Source organism: Dipteris shenzhenensis, chromosome 26, assembly GCF_047967505.1.
Source record: "Dipteris shenzhenensis isolate YYH24624 ecotype China chromosome 26, Dip_SZ_1.0, whole genome shotgun sequence".
In the NCBI taxonomy this organism is placed as follows: Eukaryota; Viridiplantae; Streptophyta; class Polypodiopsida; order Gleicheniales; family Dipteridaceae; genus Dipteris; species Dipteris shenzhenensis.
The window spans coordinates 5,498,364-5,518,485 of record NC_141621.1 but is presented as its reverse complement, the minus strand read 5'-3'; the positions used below and the strand labels follow the sequence as shown (position 1 = coordinate 5,518,485).

General features: G+C 42.1%; 3 pseudogenes; 2 read left to right on the top strand and 1 right to left on the bottom strand.

Moving 5' to 3' along the window:
- Positions 1 to 14,844: 14,844 nt before the first annotated feature.
- Positions 14,845 to 15,770, bottom strand: LOC147884579 (uncharacterized; annotated as a pseudogene).
- A 1,924-nt stretch (positions 15,771 to 17,694) lies between these two features.
- Positions 17,695 to 18,698, top strand: LOC147884578 (uncharacterized; annotated as a pseudogene).
- A 157-nt stretch (positions 18,699 to 18,855) lies between these two features.
- Positions 18,856 to 19,808, top strand: LOC147884577 (uncharacterized; annotated as a pseudogene).
- Positions 19,809 to 20,122: the final 314 nt, after the last annotated feature.

Here is a 20,122-nt window from a genome sequence, read left to right as displayed (position 1 = left end):
TACATGGTAACCAACTAACTCTACTTGTGGGCCCGCCATATGAGGAGAAGGCATTTGAGTAGCTAGGTCATTCGGTAGGTCCTGGTTTAGACACCAAATGGGGGCCATGTGTGGCCTCATGGTTGGATGGCTTTAGATAGAGTTGGTACATTGCCAACTAGGCTACATGCAAGTGTGGGAAGGCATCCTATGACTGACCACACTAAGGGTCCTAACCGACCACGCTATGGTAGCTATATAAGAGCAAGCCCGTGAAAGCCTAGTATCAACACAAGCTACAGAGACCCTGAGCGTTCACCTCCCCCTTCCCTCATCTTGATATTAGAGCCTAGTTTGTCTTAGCGATGGTCACTTGTCTCAATTTGATTATTTTCCATTCATTGGTTCATGCGTCCCTTTCTCCTTGCCTCAATCCAATGAGTCACATTTTTCTCCTAGTTCACATATACCTAGCTCTCAAGGAAGTTTCTCTAGTTCGGTTGATTTGGAAATCTAGTTTTGATCCAATACACACAAGGTGCCATATGGTTGCATAAGAGACAAGGAAAAATGGCCTATAATACATAGCCACAATGACACACTACTAGAGAGATGAACTATCAATTCAAGTACTCCAAACAAAGATTGTGTGATGACAAGGCAATGTTAAGAGTATTTTCTTAAAAATTCAGTCTCCCAATTCCACAAGGTAACATGTGGCACATCCAAAAAGTAGTAAAAAATTATTACAAGAATTGTGATGTATTTCTTAGTTGATGGAACATATGCAAACCATAGCAAAATATTACTTACTCAGAGTGAGAGCACTTAAGGTCCTCCTCTTCCTCCTACAAGTATCTCCTTGTTGTAGTGGACTCTTCAAACCTTGTATGTAAAGTTGTAGGCTATGTTCTAGTTTTTTTATTTGTATTGTTTTTTTGACATTTTCATTTTGGATTATTGTTTTGATGTGTGGTAGCATGTAAGTCCAATCCTCTTTTCTTCACATTGAAACAAATATTAACACATGTTTGAAGGGGCATATTTTTGTCATCTTGAAGGATTTTATGTAGCAACTTTTACCCATCTTTTGCGGGGTGCTTGGGCTTTGTATTGTTAGTCTTTTGGTATTATCTTAATCATATTCAAAGACATCTATTGTTTTAAAAGACTTTTTACATGGTTCTATGGTATCCCTCCAACCATTTGGCATTTTCGAGCTGACTATGAGATCATAAGTGAAGAATCTTGATCCAGTTATAAACACAAACTTAACACTTTTATGTGTATTCCTCACATAAAAGCATATTCCTCATGCTTGGGCTCTTGCTCACATCAACATTTATGGATTTCGTCAATCTCTCTATTGAGTGGTCAACACACTTAATGTTTGCTATTGTTTTTATACTAGTTTGAGGATTCCTTTGGTGTTCATATCCCCTCTTTTATTTGTGCCTCAGTGACTCTTGTTGATAAGTATTGCCTCATTGCAATATATTCTACTTCCCTATTCAATATTGCCAATTTAGGTCATATTATACCACATCGGGAATTTCGAATGACAAATGTACCAATTATTAATTGCCTAACATAAAAATATGGATTGGGAAGAGCACTTGCCTCCATATATTTTTCTATACATGTGAGCTTATATTGTTGATCAAATTCTACCAATGGATGGAAGCTTTTGAAACATGAATTTTAGAGACGACAAATGAAGGCTATGAGTTGGTGGCCTTTAAAATCCATTACATTCTCTACAAACAAATATGGAGAGTTTAGCATCCAAGAGGGTAAAATATAGAAGATTCCAATTTTCTAAAGTCAATGCAATTATGTCCCAAAGAAAGGCTATTGAAATTGACAAAGGTAGAGTCCTCATTACCAAAACGGTGATAAGAAGATAGTTGAAGATCACCAATGGAATAATATGTTCAAGCTTCATTCTTTTATGGAAAAAGATAGTAAATTAGAAAAGTCTTGATGGCATGTGTGAGGGTTGGACATACTTTGGATCCAAGTCTCTTTTATGCAATAAAATAATCATATTGATCATGTGTATGGAAAGCATCAAAAAAACCTTTTTGCTTAAGACTTGAAAAAGACTAGTTGAGATTGCTCGTGCATATGTATGTGGACCTATGATGACAAGATCATGGAACAACAAGGTGTACTTTATTATATTTGTTGTTGATTTATCCTAATATTTGATATGCTTTATGAAGACAAAAAGTGAAGCCTTGCAAAGTTTTGTTGACCACATTCCTACCACATTGGTTACATATGTTTGCAACATTTCATATGTATGGATTACTCAAGATGTATTCATTTATTTAGAGAGCTAATAAAGTTGTTCCCTCCACTAGGACTAGCTAGGATGAAATACTAAGGCCACAATGGTTTTAGAGAGTGGTAAAATAGAGGCTAGTGAATAGATTAACGCTGTTTTGGGGTTGGATCTCCCTTCAAAAGTTTATGTATAGAAATCCAACATTTTGGCATTTGCTCTCATATGCATATTCTATGGAACACATGGAGCTCCTTCTTCTCTACCAATATCGTGTTGAGCTAATATTGTTTGTTTGCTTTCCACCTCTTTGTCATATGCATATTCTATGGAACATAGGGAGCTCCTTCTTCTCTACCAATATCGTGTTGAGCTTATATTGTTTGTTTGATTTCCACCTCTTTGTTATTTCCATGCCAATGCTCCCTTCCCCTTTCACCACAGTCGCGCTCTGCCCTCTCCTCAACTGGCTCTATCCTCTCTTGCTCCCCCCTTCTCTTCTTCTCATGAGAAATGTAGGTGGTGCATATCGGGAGCCAAGGTCAGTGACGATTCAATCCTGGTTTGCATAGCCTCACGACAAAGCTCAATGCAAAGATGTTATGGTGGTTGGCAGGCTCAATTCTAGACAGTAGTCGAAGGACTCTAGTTGGCTTAACCAACTCAGGTTTTTGGATATCATCAAATGGAACAACCTCCCTTGGTGTTTTTGCCTGTTGTATTTCACCGTGCCTGCGAGCACTCTCTCGATGTTTTGAGGAAGATGAAATGGTTCCTTGAATACCGCGACATTAGGGGAGATTTGGGGTAAAAAAGCGCCCTTTGGCATTAGGGGCTAATGCATGCTCTCATAAAAAAAATAGGAATCCACCAATGAGGAGGCTCCAACATTTAATTTTTGGAGGAAACCAGAAAGGCCTCTCATTGGTGGAGAGACCTTCCTTGGTCCCCACACCCTCCCACTAGGCCCCCTCTTGTCCCCCTCCCCACATGCCTCACTTGGATTTTTGTGCCACAGCCCCAGCCCCAGCTCCACCCACCCACCCACCTCCTCCCCCACCCCGGGCCTCTCTTAGTCAATCACTCCCCTCTCTTGGTCAACCACGTCACTTGTCCCTCCAAAATTTTCACTTTTTGGGATTTTCATCCAAACCACCCAAAATTGTTCCAAAACCTATCCCAAACCATTCCCATGCATCCAAGCTCTCTTCCAAGGTAAAAACTACTCATTCTCCTCTTCCAAAGGGTGAAAACTGAAGTGCCTCTTTCTCCTCTTAGCAACCTCTCCATTTCAATATGGTGAAGCATTTGCCTTCTCCTAAATCAAAGGTATCTCTTCAATCTTGTGTTTGCCACAACTGGAAGGATGCTAATGGTGTTTGGACTCCTCAAGAGTTCAAGATTATGTCTTGGGTTACAATGCAACCATCCGCAATAGGTCCACACAAGCTTTCTTGGAAGGACAGATCCAACAAACAGAAGCATTGGAAAGGTCGTATCATTGGGTTCTTGAAATCCAAAAAGGGCATCAAGGCAAGGGTCCAACATGTGTACATGGCTCGTTATATGCAACTGGATCCTTCCAATGAAGCCCTCTTTCCTTCACATTCTAAGTGTTTATTCAATTCACAACGTGGTGTGTGTGTGTGTGTGAGCGAGCATTATGAAAGTGTTTGTTTTCCTTTGTGTATGGTCTATTATCACTTCATCGCTGCTACTCCCTACTCGAGTAGGGTGGAGCTCTATGAGATCTTTGATTGCCAGCTCAACGTACTCGGGGGGAATCATCTGGGGAGGTAGTAGGGCCTTCTGGAGAGGTAGCAGGGCCTTTTGGAGTTGAAGAATCAAAGAACTCTATTGACCTTCATAGGAAAGGTCTCGAGAAAGCAGATGCAAAAGTCACTATAAGTGAAAGATGCTTTAAACATTTAACTTTGGGATTTTAATTCTTAGTTTGACATATTCTAATCAAAATGTTCTTTTGGATTTTTCAGGCCGCAATTGCAGTAGATGAGTTTGGAATGCGGAAGGGAGGCACGAGGCAAAAGTTTGGAAAGGACGCCTCCCTTGCTCACTACATGGGCCTTTTTCGTAGGCATACAATTGTGTGCTTCCATGCCAAGTTTTCACCCCACGGAAAAGAGGAACTGGTGAAGTGCAAGGCTTTATCAAAATTGACATCCTTTTCACCGTTAAGTCATGTCCAAAAAGCAATTTTGGTGCACCATGAAATAGCCCTTGGGTGTTTTGGTCAAAAGGTCTCTGGAAAATCTTGGCAGTAGTGGGGACTGCTTCGGCGATTGGATTATCAGATGCTCGACAAGTTATTGAGAGCTTTGCAACTCCAACGATCTTACCAGCTGAAAGACAAGATTTAATTAAAAGTAGGCTAGAAGTTGTGAAGAAAGAAGATAAAGATAGCTGATATACTTATAACACAGACAGTTGGATACTACAATGTACATTTGAGTACTACGAGTAACATATACTTGTATTTAACATCACAGATATGAATACAAGCAACTTTTCTATGTTATATTGTTTGCATCTTCTTTAAATCTTATTTTTGTTGCTCAATGTGTAATGTTTCATCATGTTTTATGTCAATTTGCAAAATCCTTTAAAATTAATTTTGGGGGTTATGAATTTCATCCACATTTTTTATTATTTACTTTGTCATAATGTGCTTCTTGGTGAAATCATGATAACACAACACTTTTAAAAAACATTGGACCCAAAATTAGAAAGGAGAAAAAAGGGGTGGATTGGCACGCCCTAAATCCTATCCACCCTTTTATTTTTGGCCATGTATTTCATCGATAATTTTTATTTTTTTGCAACACAATGACCTTCAAGTGCTTGTGGGGATAAGATGCAAGCTTTTAACAATATTTGTATCAAAAAATGGAAGAAAATGTTCCATACAAGTTTTTAAAATCAAAAAATGGAAGGAAAAAAAGGGGTGGACTGGTGCGCCTAGGGGCCAGACAGGTGCCCGTCTGGCCCCAGGGCATGCCAGTCCACCCCTTTTTTTTTCTTCCATATTTCAAAGATATTTTTTATTTTTTGCACTACAATGACAAAACAAACCATACAAGTCTTTTGTAAATTGCAAATTACTCTAAATAGCTCCATACAAGTTTTTAAAATCAAAAAATGGAAGGAAAAAAAAGGGGTGAGCTGGCATGCCCAAGGGCCAGATGGGCACCTTGGACGCACCAATCTACCCCGTTTTTTTTCTTCCATATTTCAAATATATTTTTGATTTTTTGCACCACAATGACAAAACTAACCATACAAGTCTTCTATAAACTACAAATTACTCTAAATAGCTCCATACAAGTTTTTAAAATTAAAAAGTTGAAGGAAAAATAAGGGGCAGACTGGCACATCCAAGGGCTAGATGGGCACCCTGTCCAGCCCATGGGTGCGCCAGTCTACCCCTTTTTTTTCCTTTCCATATTTCATAAACATATTTTATTTTTCAGTACCCTAATGACCTTCAAGGGTTTGCAAGGATAACATAAAAGTTTGACAACTTTTTTCCTTCCAACTTTTTCATTAATTTTTTTTTTCCCGTGCACTTAAAAAACAAACACTTTAAAAAATAACAAACACTTTGTTTTTTCGTGCACTTTAAAAACAAACACTTTAAAAGATATCAAACACTTTAAAAACAAGGAGAATTCAATTGACATAATGGATCGACACAAAATGATTTACATTGCTTACAAAAAGAGATTACATTGCATTGAATATTGACGATAATATATACAACTTAATGTCTGAGCAACTAATCCCCAAAGTTTTGTATCTAAATTTCTCCAGTAGGTCTGAGTGAGTCATCCCTTCTTACTCGGACAGTAAGGGATATGTCCTTGGCCATAACTGTCACCCTATTTTCATGTATGCTACACAAATTTGCATCTTCCAAAATAGTGACAACTTGGATTTTTGCAGCCTCTTGCAATGCAGCTAATGCAAGCGCTTGTATTCTTGCATCATCCTTGTATGATTGAAAATTTTTTCTCACCAATCTAGCAAAAGAAGCTTTGGGTATAAAAAACTCCATGCTCTTATGGTATTTTCTAATTTCACGAACTGCCCTAATCCTTGGCTTTGTGCGATAGGGTCCTGTACCCCCACCCCTACCACCTCCACCGCCGCTGCCACCACCTCTGCCACCGCCACCGCCACCGCCACCGCCATCACCATCACCATCACCACCGGGCTTTTTTCTCTTGTTCTTTCTTTGTGTGGGAGGCTGTGCTGGACCTGCTTCTACGGCTCGCTGTTGTTGGGGCCTAACTGGAAGCATCTTTCCTCCCACCATAGGCCTTGCATGTGGAATGTCGTTGACATCCTGTCCCCATGGTCGTCGAGCGTTCTTCGCAATTGTTATTCTTTCTTGCTATTTTCTTACTTGTTCTGCTCTCCATGCATCCTCCACATTTCCTCCCCCATGGTTGCTTCTTCCACATCCCCCCCCCCCCCCCCGTTCCCTTATACAAAAGAGGCTCTAGCTCGTATCTGCTATGTTTGAGCTATCATTGAAGTCTCTGTCTTGCTGCTTTGAGCTATCATCGGTGTCCTCTTCTTTGCATTGCTGCTCCTGCTGCTCTTGCTGTTACTGCCTTCTTCTCACTAGCTCTCTTGTTATTTCCTCGCGTGGCCTCTCTTCGGCCTCCTTCATGGTCTATTTAGTCCTTGCCATGGAACACGAGAAAGGATAAGAGAACATGGAGGTTAAGCCACCCTTTTGTATTATATAATTTTTTAAGTTCTAAGTAGAATGTTTATTAGTATAAGGCTTAGGTTTAATTAAGTTTTAGTTTTAATGCTTAAGTTAACGTTTTAATTAGGGTTAAAGCTTCATTTAGAGCTTATGTGTAAGGCTAAGGACTTAATTAAGGTACAAGGCAAAGGTTTAAGGCCTTGAGGAAGGCTTTGGTTTAAGGATTTTATAAAGGCTTAGGGTTAGGATTATCGCAATGTTCAGTACTTCTTGGATTATTGCAATGAAGGATTAGGTTCCTCTGTTAGATATCCCTCTATTAGATATCAATGCTTCACTCTCATGTAACTATGTGGTAACCAGCTAACTCTACTTGTGAGCCCCCCATATGAGGAGAAGGCATTTGAGTAGCTAGGTCATCTGATAGGTCCTGGTTTAGACACCAGATGGGGGGCCATGTGTGGCCTGATGGCTGGATGGCTTTAGATAGATTTGGTACACTGCCAACTAGGCTACATGCAAGTGCAGGAAGGAATCCCATGATTGACTGCACTAAGGGTAAATGGAGCATTTCCCGGGGTAGCCCACTCTTGGGTTGCAGGGCCCGTTTGGGGCCCTAGATAAACTTGGATGGCTTTGGGCCGAACGAGAACCGAAGGCTAGTTGTACTATTCTGTGCCACAGTCCTAACGGGTGGTCAGGGGCTAGTCCTTGACCGACCACCAGGCAGCCATTTTGGGCCGACTGGATCAAGCACCCAACTAGACGTAATCGACCACGCTATGGTGGCTATATAAGAGCAAGCCCGTGAAAGCCCAGTATCAACACAAGCTACAGAGACCCTGAGCCTTCATCATATATCCTCCCGTCCCTCACTGTTTCCAACACACCATCGAAGCTCCCTCAATAGGAGCACGCGGCTGGGAGGCACTGCCATCTATTGTATCGAGTTTACAGTAATCATTTTTTTGATTCTCCATACTATCAGTTTGTCTCTCTTGCATATGAGATCCTACTATCTGTTGAGCACAGATGTTTATTGTTTTCTTACATGGTATCAGAGCTTGGGCTCTAGCAAGAAGATTTGGTAGTGTGTTTCTGTTTGTGAACAGATTGTGAGAGATGGCTCAGCCCACAAAACTTCGTATCCCACCATTAGGTGAAAGCGAAAAGTTGGACGGCTCAAATTACCCACTCTAGAAGTTCAAAATGGAGGCAATTCTGAGCGCATATGAGCTCTGGGATAAAGCCACTGGGGCAGATGTGAGGCCGACTGCAAGACCAGACCCAACCAATGCAAGGCAACGTATAGCACCAACTGTGATAGAGATTCAAGCATGGACATGAAGAGATGCAGATGCACTGTGTTCTATTGTCTGCAGCGTGAGCGATTCAGTCATGGCATTGATTTAACATGTCACCACAGCAGAGGGGGCATGGACGGTCTTGGAAAACCAATACGAGACCATGAATCAGATGCGGATCCAGAATCTAGAGAATCAACTCGCAAACAAGCGACTAGTGGAGTCTAAAAATGCAGAAACATTCATCACAAGGGTGAAAAACCTATGCGACCAGATGACTGCGATTGGCATCACCATCACAAGCGAGGATCTAGCATGAAGGTGCATACGGATTCTCCTGCCTAAGTACGATGGCCTTGTTACAACACTAAATATGCAGAACAAAAATCTGCCCCTCAACTTTGAGGATTTCAACGCCATGCTTCTGGAGGAAGAGATGCATCAAAATACGAGGAATGGAGAAGATTAAGCTTTCTGGGCTAGAACAAAGAAAGATAAGAGTAAGGACTTTGGTAACCCATCTTCGTCAGATGATAAAAAGAGGAAGAAGAAGATCAAGTGCTTCTATTGCAACAAGTCAGGGCACAAGCAAGATGAGTGCCGAAAGAAGCTTGCAGATGAGAAGAACGGTGTAAAGAGAGAGTCCGACAACAGTGCGCACGAAGTACCGATAGAGCTATTCGTCGCGATTGAGGAGATTTGCACGAAAGTAGCTTAGGTACCTGCGGATGATTTGTGGATCATTGATAGTGGTGCATCACACCACATGATAGCCAGTCGTAAGGACTAGTATACCTCTCTACAGCCGATAGAGAATGACATCCTGGTAGCGGTCGGCAATGACACAAAGTGCCCAGCCAAAGGAAAAGGTACGATAGCTCTTAAGTCAAATGGAGTTGTAAAGTAGTTGTCTGCTGATGCTCTTTATGTACCAGACATCAGGAGGAACTTGTTGTCCATTTCTGTGATTATGGATCGGGACCTCAAAGTTCACTTTGACAAGAATGGCGCAGAGATCTTGGATCCTCAAGGGAAGGTCATCGGAAAAGGTTCACGGTGCAACAATGTTTATGAACTCTCAGCTTTCAGTGCTCGAGTTGATGTGAGCACTAGTAAGCTATGGCATGAGAGGTTTGGTCATCTAAACCTTGCTTCTTTGAAAGAGATGCACAAAACTAGTATGATTGCAGGCCTGCCAGAAATTACAGATTTGCTAGATGTATGTGAAGCTTGTATGATGGGCAAGCAGCATCGGTGACCCTTTCCCAAAAAGGCCAGCAAAGCGAAGGCTCCTCTAGAGCTTGTTCACATGGACCTTTGCAGGAAGATGGAGACAAAAGCTTTGGGTGGATCCTACTACTTCATGTCATTGATCGATGACTACAGTAGAAGGATATGTATACTTCCTGAAGACTAAGGACCAAGCTCTTGGAAAATTCAAAGAATGGCATGCAATGGTAGAGAACGAATCTGGGCGGAAGTTGAAGATGGTAAGATCAGACAGAGGTAGTGAGTTCACATCAGGTGAATTCAACAGTTATTGCAAAAGTCACAGAATCAAGAGGCAAAAACCTCCCCCACATACACCCGAAGAAAATGGAGTAGCTAAATGCAAGATGCACGTCATCGGTGAAATGGGTAGAAGTATGATGAAAGGGAAAGATTTTCCAAAGAGTTTCTGGGCTGAAGCACATAACACTGCAGTTTACATCTTGAATCGCAGCTACACAAAGGCTGTGAAAGGGATGACTCCACTATAGGCCTTCTTTGGTAAGAAACCTTCAGCTGCACATTTCAAAATCTTTGGCTCTGAATGTTTTGTGCATGTCCCTGATGCCAACAGGACCAAGTGGGATCCAAAGAGCAGGAAATGTATTTTCTTGGGATACAGTGAAGAGGCAAAGGGTTACTGCCTCTATAATCGTGTTACCAAGAAGGTAATAGTGAGTCGGGATGTGGTTTTCAATGAACGGCCGCATCAATTGGAGGAGGAGGCTTCCTTCCCAGACAACCAGGATGAGCATATTCATCCAATACACCCACCAAAAGCAGACCGACATCCCCCAACGGTGCTTGGGAGGAATGAAGACGAAGACAGAGAAGAGAATGAGCTTGCAAAACCACAACAGCAACGACCATTCCCGAAGTGGGTAAAGTAGTTCTTGGATGGCAGAGAACCTCCAACAATTGATGAGGAACAATCCAAACACTGCCAGTCTAAGAGACTAGAGGAGCAAAGAAGAGCACAGGAACACCTAGTTAACTATGCATTGATGATGGAAGTGATCCGTGCCGAAGAACCCAAATGTCTTGTAGAGGCAGAGGGGGATGATAGGTGGATGGAGGCTATGCAGTCGGAGTATGGCTCCATAATGAAGAACAACACTTGGGACCTTGTGAATCGACCACCAAAGTGCAAGGTAATCGGCACCAAGTGGGTTTACAAGACCAAGTACAAGTCTGACGGCATGTTGAATAAGTACAAGCCATGGTTCATGGCGAAGGGTTTCGCACAGGTACATGGTTTTGATTATCAAGATACCTTCGCTCCCACAACTAGAATCACCACAATTCGCAGTGTTTTGCCCTTAGCAGCATAGGAAAGTTGGCCCATGTTTCAGATGGATGTGAAATCTGCCTTTCTTAATGGAGATCTCAAGGAGGAGGTCTACGTGGACAACCACCAGGATTTGTGATCCCCGGCTCAAAAGGTAAAGTCTACAAGCTGAAGAAGGCACTTTACGGGCTGAAACAAGCCCCACGCGCATGGTACTAGCGAATTAATGCCTACTTTCTAAGAAACATGTTCAGGAGGAGCCATCAAATGCAAACTTGTATATCTACAGAGAAGGAGGCAAGTGTATGATCGTGGTCCTTTGGTCCTTTATGTGGACGACCTTGTCATGATGGGGAACCATAAAGAGAAGATCTCACAAATGAAGCAGATATTGGGAAGAGAGTTTGAAATGATAGACCTTGGACTGATGCATTTCTGTTTCCAGGGGATAGAGGTTTGGCAAGAGCTAAATCAGATTTTCATCTCACAGTAGAAGTATGATGGAGAGATACTGAAGGCATTTGGCATGGCTGAGTGCAAGTCAGTTGGCACCCCTATGGAGTTTGATGTGAAGCTTTCAACTGAAGACTCATCACCATTGGTGGACACAGCAAAGTACAGAAGGCTTGTGGGTAGCTTAATCTACTAGTGCAACACATGACCGGACATCAGTTTTGCAATTGGTGTACTGAGCAGGTTTTCCAATAAGCCTTAGGAGAACCACCGGAGGGCAGGGATGCAGGTGTTGAAATACATCAAATGCATGCTAGAATATGGCATCACCTATATCAAGGGCAACACCTTAACTGGATTTTGTGACTTGGATTGGGCAAGAGACGTGGACAGTAGGAGATCCGTGTCATGTTACTGTTTTTCGCTCAGATCTGGAGTTGTGTCATGGGTTAGCAAGAAGCAGGCTACAGTTGCTCTTTCTTTTACCGAGGCTGAGTACAAATCAGCGTGCTTTGCTTCCTATGAGGCAGTATGGTTTAGGAGGATTTTGGGAGACATGGGTGCATCGTAGAGCGATCCTACGCAACTACCGTGTGATAATCTAAGTTGCATGGCAATTGCAAAGAACCCTATTTTCCACGCTTGCACAAAACACATTGAGATTCAATATCACTTTGTGCGTGAGCTCATCATGGATGGAGAGGTCAACTTGGTGTACTGTTTGACTACAGAGAATGCTGCCGACATCTTCACAAAGGCTCTTGGGAGAGACTTGCTGGAGAGACATCTTCATCGACTCGGCGTTGGGCCGAAAAAGTAGGTCACTTCAAGGTGGACATTGGGAGGGGGTGTTAGATATCAATGATTCACTCTCATGTAACTACACAGTAACCAACTAACTCTACTTGTGAGCCCCCCATATGAGGAGAAGGCATTTGAGTAGCTAGGTCATCCGATAAGTCCTGGTTTAGATACCAGATGGGAGCCATGTTTGGCCTGATGGCTGGACGGCTTGAGATAGAGTTGGTACACTACCAACTAGGCTACATGCAAGTGCGGGAAGGCATCCCATGACTGACCGCACTAAGGGTAAAGGGAGCATTTCCCGGGGCAGCCCACTCTTGGGTTGTAGGGCCCACTTGGGGCCTCAGATGATCCCAGATGGCTTTGGGCCGAATGGGAATTGTAGGTCAGTTGCTCTATTCTGTGCCACTATCCTAATGGGTGGTCGGGGGCCTAGTTCTTGACCAGCCACCAGGCGGCCGATTGGGTCAGGCACCCGCCGACTAGACCTAAGCGACCACGCTGTGGTGGCTATATAAGAGCAAGCCTATGAAAGCCCAGTATCAACACAAGCTACAGAGACCCTAAGCCTTCAGCATACAACCTCCGCCTCCACTGTTTCCAGCATGCCATCGAAGCTCCCTCAATAGGAGCACACGGCTGGGAGGCACCGCCATCTATTGTATCGAGTTTATAGTAATCATTTTTTTGATTCTCCATACTATCAGTTTGTCTCTCTTGCATACGAGATCCTGCTATCTGTTGAACACAGACATGTATTGTTTTCTTACAACCTCAATTGCACATTTGCACATAGAGATGAATGACTGAAACCTAGCCGTAAAAGAATTGTTGCATATCTTGCATTCAAAGCATATTCATTAACGCTTGAAGAATCAAAACAAAAAAAAATTGTGTCCTATATGCTTGAAAGTTTTTTTTTTTTGATAGATAAAATTCTTCAAAAATTTTGTAGATGCACACACGGCCTACAAAGAGCAAGGTGGTTCAATCCACCATCTTCCACAACGAACTCTTTTGGCTACCCATTGTTTGACTTTTTGAGTAGCATGTGACTTGTTCCAAGACTCCCATCTCTTTCTTTTATTTGCTTCGTGAATTGCTTGACCTAATTGCGTTTGCAAATTTTTCTCCCTTTTGTACGAAGAACCAATAATTCCACAATAAAACCATTCGAACATTTCATGGAGCACATTGCTTCGAGACATCCCACCCCCATGTCGTGTGTTTTTAAAATATGTGCCTCGTGCTCTGTAATGTGACTTTTCCATACCTTGCACACTCCATACATTTAAAGAACCATACTCTTTGATAAACCGTGGACCATGAGCATAAAGAATGTGTTGGATGAAGAATACACACTTGGATAAGAGGAAAAGAATGATAAATTACATGCAATGAAGTTAATAGATGGGGTTGACCATACCATGTAATGGGTAATGTGTTTTCATCCCATCCATCCTCCATGGCTTGAGTAAATTCGGTGACTGCATCTTTGAATGATTGCACATCATTTGTAGACATGGAAGGTTGTCGTAAAATATTTGCTAGCTTGTCTAGTGCTCTCTGAATGTGTGCTCTCATATTCTTGACATTAGGATTAGCTTCTAGATTTGTTGTACACTCACACAATGCCTTCCAAAAACCCCAAGTTATACTGTGTTCATTTTTACCATGATTAGACAAAAATATTTCTTCTTTTGCACCACCCATGGAAACTTTACATGGAAGATTCCCTGAAGCTTCGGAGAGTTGTGCATATTTTTGAAGAGAGATGTTCCTCCGTGCAATCCCATGGTAGACAAAAGAGCTTCGAGCTTTGCAATAGAAGCTACAGCTCTTTCTTCAGTTTCATATTCCATCCATACACTATATGTAGGTATAGCAACTTGTCAATCAAGCACATCTTTGCATGCAATACACAAAAGTGCACTTTTTCTAGTGGGATGTTTAAAATTGCATCCCAATTTTCATCAATTTTGTGTCAATTTGGTGCACTCTCTTGATCACAAATCATAGCACCATTGCTCCATTGATACTTGCCATCGTGCACTACAAGGGATCAGGCTCATACCCACGCTCCTGGCCGCATAAAATGACTTGGGGAAAAAAAGTATCGGGCCCATGTATTGGCGTGTGTATCATCACGACCAGAGACATGCGTGTATATGCACGTGTATACCCACAATCAGCCGTGCTCTTACACCGGCCGATACATGCGTTCTTGTGTTTTATCTACATTTATACACGCATAGTTGATAGACTATCTGCATATATACACGTGATATTAATAGTTTTGACGCGTTGATACATGCGAACAGAGAGGAAAAAAAAAATCCAGAGAGTGCTATTGGGTACCTGGATGCTGTTCCAGCATTCCAGCACCCAATGGCACTCTTTGGATTTTTTTTTGGGTGCATTGCACCATCCACGAGGAAGATTTAGATTCAGTGCATTGTCATTATCGATTCAAAAACAACATGAATGCATACATTATCAATACACGATTCAAGACATACATGAATGCAATACTATCAATTCACGATTCAATATTACTATCAAAATTTTAAGTGTACACATATATACAAGGGAGTCCATATGTCGAAGTAGCCCATGGCTTCAATTATAAACAAATATATACAAAGTCAAATTGGGCGGTCTAAAAAAGCCCATGGCTTCAGTTACAAAAATATATATATAACCACATCCTCAATAAGTATGAGTACTAATCAGGCCCAGATGAAGACCCGCTGCTCCCTCCATGATCAGATGAGCTCACATTGGTATACATGTCTGATGAGTAGTGCTCACGTCCAGCAGGAGCAGTGGCGATGGGTGGATCATCAGTAGCAGGAGCATCAGCAAGTGCAGCAGTAGCTTGTGCCTATTCAAGTAATATATCGTATATAATTATATATATATATGTAATTCAATAAACCAAAATCGTTCATTTAGAGTTTTCAAGTACTTGTCGACCGTATGGTCTCATGGCCACATCAAACTGTGCATCCGTAATACATCCCTCGGTTCTGAAGAGGGCCCACATGTCATGTCTGCTATGTCGGCGAGCATACCTAGTCTCGTGGGCTGTGGGCCTCCTCCCCATAACCCATCATTGTAACATAATCAACACAATTTGTAAGATTAAAACAATCATAGAATCAATGCATTAAGTAAACAATCAAATAAAGTGGCAAGATACTTACGAACTCTGCCTCCCATGACTCGATGCCACCAGATCCAAAATGGGACTTCAGATCCAATGGTCTCCATCTAGATCCGTCGTGCCTCCACATGCTGCCTGCTCTTCACACCACCCTCTACTCATTTCTTTGCCTCCTTCCACTTGCGTTTGTGCGTAGTGGCAGGTTTCTCAGCAAGATAGCCACCCGCAGCTACATTGAGCCCATCATCGTACGCGAGTTTCTTAAGATGAGATCTTTTATTACTTAAGATCTCCCTTATTCGTGTCCTTCCCCATACATCCGAGAATGTCGCTTGTGGGGGATTGGGGTATTGACTATGTATAGACTCTAGGACCTCCCCAACTAATCAGCCATTTTGATCTTTAAATTTTATAAAACAATTTCTGTATAGGTTTGAAACTACCCCCTGCATATACTCCATTACCTCTTTCCCCCTCGCATCCATGACTACCCTGCCCCTATCCATAACATCATAGTAAATCACTCCCTCCACCTCTCTCACCTCCTCCTCATCCTCACTGTCTCCTTATACACGCCTCCCTCTATCTCCTCTCTCACCGCGTGCCCTACTACCTCCCCCACCAAAGCACCCGCCGCATCCTCCACTCCCACTCTCCCTACTACGGCGTTTGCTCTCCTCTGTACTGTGGGAGTAGTCACGATTGGGGGACTGTGTACGTGACCATGTACGTGACTGTGGCTGTGAGGGAGCACGTGATGGTGGCTGTGAGCCCTCACGTGACGGTGCATGGGAGGGTGTGCATGAGTGTGTCTGGGATGGGGTATGTCTCCTCAGTGGGTCTGGAAGAGGAGAAGCTGCATGCCATCTCACCGGACTTGCAGGCATAGAAGGCAGTGGAGTGACATGAATACTCAGGGGCGGGGTCGCATGCCCAGGGAATCTAGGAGGGGGATGGGCATGCATGTACTCTGTAAGCCAAAAGGGATTAGGATGGCGCCCAAAATGACTCATCATCTCCCTCATCCAAGTGGCGTATGCAAATGGATCGGATGAAGAACCTGGATCCATCAAGAATCTGCAAAAATGAAAGTATATACATGAAGGATCCAGTGCGATGCTAGGTGGCCTAATTAGTAACAAAATGCTACAAAACCGGTGCATCCTCCTACATGATTAATGCCAAGTAGGTAGTAACAAAATGTGGTGGATGAGCAAACATGCAAGCTCTTACAACCCTTGATGGATGCTCTCCCTTTCCTTACTATTATTGGTGCTATTCCTACCGATCTCATGACCGCACCTTTGGTGAAGTATAAAGGAAGGAGAATAGAGAGTATAAAGGAAGGAGAGAATAGATAGGATATGAGAATATAGAGGATAGGGGAACACGGAGGATCTAAGAGATGATAGGGGAAAGGGGAGGGTAGACTCGAGATAGGGGAATATAGAGCATAGAGAGGATAGGGGATATGGGTTGAATCTTACTCCATCACATTTTCAAATGCTTAAGGCATTGAAAATGGTCAACATAAGACAAAATTCAATTAAAAAGAGAGAAGTAAGTCAAAGTGCTTGTACAGAGAGGGTTTACAGACAATCTCTAAGTAAAAAAAAACCCCAAAAGTAGCAAAGGAAGAGACGAATAGATGATATGGTGAACCCAAAAGTAGCAACCCGTGGAAGAAAGACTGTGCTGAAAAGACAAACAAAAAATTGCGTGTAATAACCCTACAAGATCGCATGTATAGACGCATGAACAGACTGTGCAAACAGGCCACACGCGCTCCTACACGCACTCCTACACGTGGCCTGTGCAAAAATTTTTCCGAAAGCGATGGCCACCGACAAATCTACCTTTAAAAAACACCCTCACTGTCACAATCAGGTGGAACAGCTGCATGCAAGCTCGACCAGAAGGAAAAGAGACAAGACAATCCCATAAACAAAGGACAAGGAGACTGACCTCTCGAAAAGTGAGTCTTTGTCTTGTTTTTTGCTGGCTTCCTTCACCCCTGTCTGCTCTTTGCACCCGTATATGCTGCTTGCACTTTGCTTTGGATAGGCTAGGCGAGTGGAAGGCTTGGAAGAGGCACGATCGGTGGCGGCGACAAAGGAAAGATTGGATTTGGGAATGGATTTTGAAGTAAGGTGCCAGGTTGCAGGTTAGGTATAGACAGACAACTACATGTAGGAGCGCATGTAGAAGCGCGTGTAGGAAAAAGTAGCTGTGTCCATACATGCAATTATTGATAGTTATACGCATCTTTACACGCGTTTTTGCACAATACAGACGTGACATTACACGGGATTCTACACAGTGTACACGCCCTCTTACACGCGACACAGAGACTTTTTTGCTTTCATTAAGATCTGATCCTGATTGTGTGTTGGCTATTTTGTACATAGGATGTCATCAACCTCCTCAAGTAGTTCTGGTGAGGATGAGACAATGCGTCATCATGATCACGATGTGTGGTTGGGACAAAGGATCAAGTGTATGTGTAATCGATGTCAAGGATGCATTGTACGAGCGCATCGAATTACCTTGAATCACATCTCCATGTATGGAGAATGGAATCAAACAGGTTTAGAGGTGAGTAGATGTAAATTGATAGTATTCAAATGACTCATGGTGTCCAAATTAATGGAGTTGTAATATATATACTCTGATTGAAGCAGGATGCAGTACCACACCCTAACATGGTGCCGTATGCATGGCGAGAGCATGCAAAGCATCGACGAGATGATGCTGGAGCTTCGGGATCTATTGTCAGAGATGAGTGGGAAAGGATGACAATAGCCTTGCACCCCACGAAGTTGTGGAAGAGGAAGTGTTTGATGATATGGTGCGGTATCTTTTTAGGGATGATCCCAAAGGTATGGACGACAATGATATGGAACAAGAGCATCTTTACAATGCTTCATCGACACCGGTTTTTGAAGGGTGCACATTCTCTATTTTACATGCTTCACTTGAACTACTCAATATACAAACAGTTTATGGATGGAGCAATGCAAGTCTTGACGCATTATTGAAGTAAGCATTCTAACTTGCAAATTTGAATTAGTGGTTTTGGGTTTAGGGTTTAGGGCTAATTGAAGTAAGCATTCTAACTTGCAAATTTGAATTAGTGGTTTTGGGTTTAGGGTTTAGGGCTAATTGATGACATTGGATACAGGCTATTATCAAACATGCTTCCAAAGGGGAATAGACTACCCACCTCAAGAGACAAAGCGAGGCGCTATGTGACATCTCTTGGAGGATTGGATTATGATCGCATACATGCATGCGTCAATGATTGCATTCTCTTTTGTGGGACGCATAAGGAGGCTCGACATTGTCCCACTTGTGGTGAAGCAAGGTATAGAACAGATGTGAAGAGTTTTGATGTACCTCGCAAAGTCTTGTGACACTTTCCTATAATTCCTCACATCAAACACATGTTCAAGTGCAAAAAGGCAAGCAGACAGAGCTCTCTTTCGGAGGCAACATGGCTCTCGTAAGGCATACCCTAAGCATCTAGCAACACTTCCGAATGATATCCATGTTGATTGGTTGCATGAAGAAATGGAGAGAGCAGAGAGCAGCGAGGGGCTGAATATCACGGCGGTAGAATGGGAGTATGCACGAGGATGCATGTTAAAGGTACATAGAACTAATGTTTTGCATTCTTTGTAAGTGATTTGCTTTTAATATTTATTCACATCGCTTACACAGATATTGCTTGTATTTTGGTCCAGTGCACTATGTTCAATGCTATATGGTGTGAAGGCAAGCATTTTTGAACAAAAGAATAGATGAAAAGAGGAATACACAAGATTGCGGTGTCATTAGTAGCTTTGAGGGAGCCAATGGAAAAATGGATGATTATTGTGGCACAATCCAAGACATATTTAGGCTTGACTTTCATCGCTTCTTTGTGTATGTTTTGGATGTCAAATGGTAAATGAATGTGGTGGAAAAAGGACCTAATGCAACGATAAAACGCCATGCAAGTGGCTATGTAACTATTGACTCTATAAAGTTTTGGCAAACAAAGAAAGATAGGCTCATATTGCCACAACAATGTGAGCAGGTATGCATTTTTTTACAAATGTGTTTCATGTACATATATATCTAAGCTCGCGTACCCCTTGACTTTTGATATGCTAATTAATTAATGCATTATGTGTATTTGAGTAGGTTATCTATCTGCCAATGGTGCATGACAGTAAATGGTGGTACGTCATCCCTATTGCACCACATTCCAAAGTGATGTATAATACATTCACTGATATGGAGCATATGGAGGATGTAGCAAGCCGCAATGAAGATGATGTCGAACATGCCAATGAAGATGATCTTGATAATGAGGATGATGGTGATGTTGATGAGGATGATCAGGGCATCGGTACCATTATCAATGGACAGAATATCGATAGTGGAATAAATTTAATTTAGCCTTACAAATTGATCAAATGGATATTAATGTTGATCATTTGGCAAGGATGGATCTTATTGAAGATGAGATCGAACCCTAACCAATCCATCACTGTATCGTTGTAAATTGATGACATTTCTATTGTATATTTTTTCTTTCAATAATCATCTCAAGAATATTTTTTGAATATATTACATTGTTGTAAATGCATGTAGTGGGATTATGCAATGGTATATATATACTGTAATGTTCTATGACATGTTTTAAAGAAAATGGTTTTCCATTTTGAAAAGGAATGGAGTTTTTTGTAATAAAGCTCTGTGTCGTGTGTAGAAGAGCGTGTATCATTGCATGTAAAAAACAGATTTTACGCGTATATACATGCGCTTTTACATGCGTTTTACAGAACAGAAC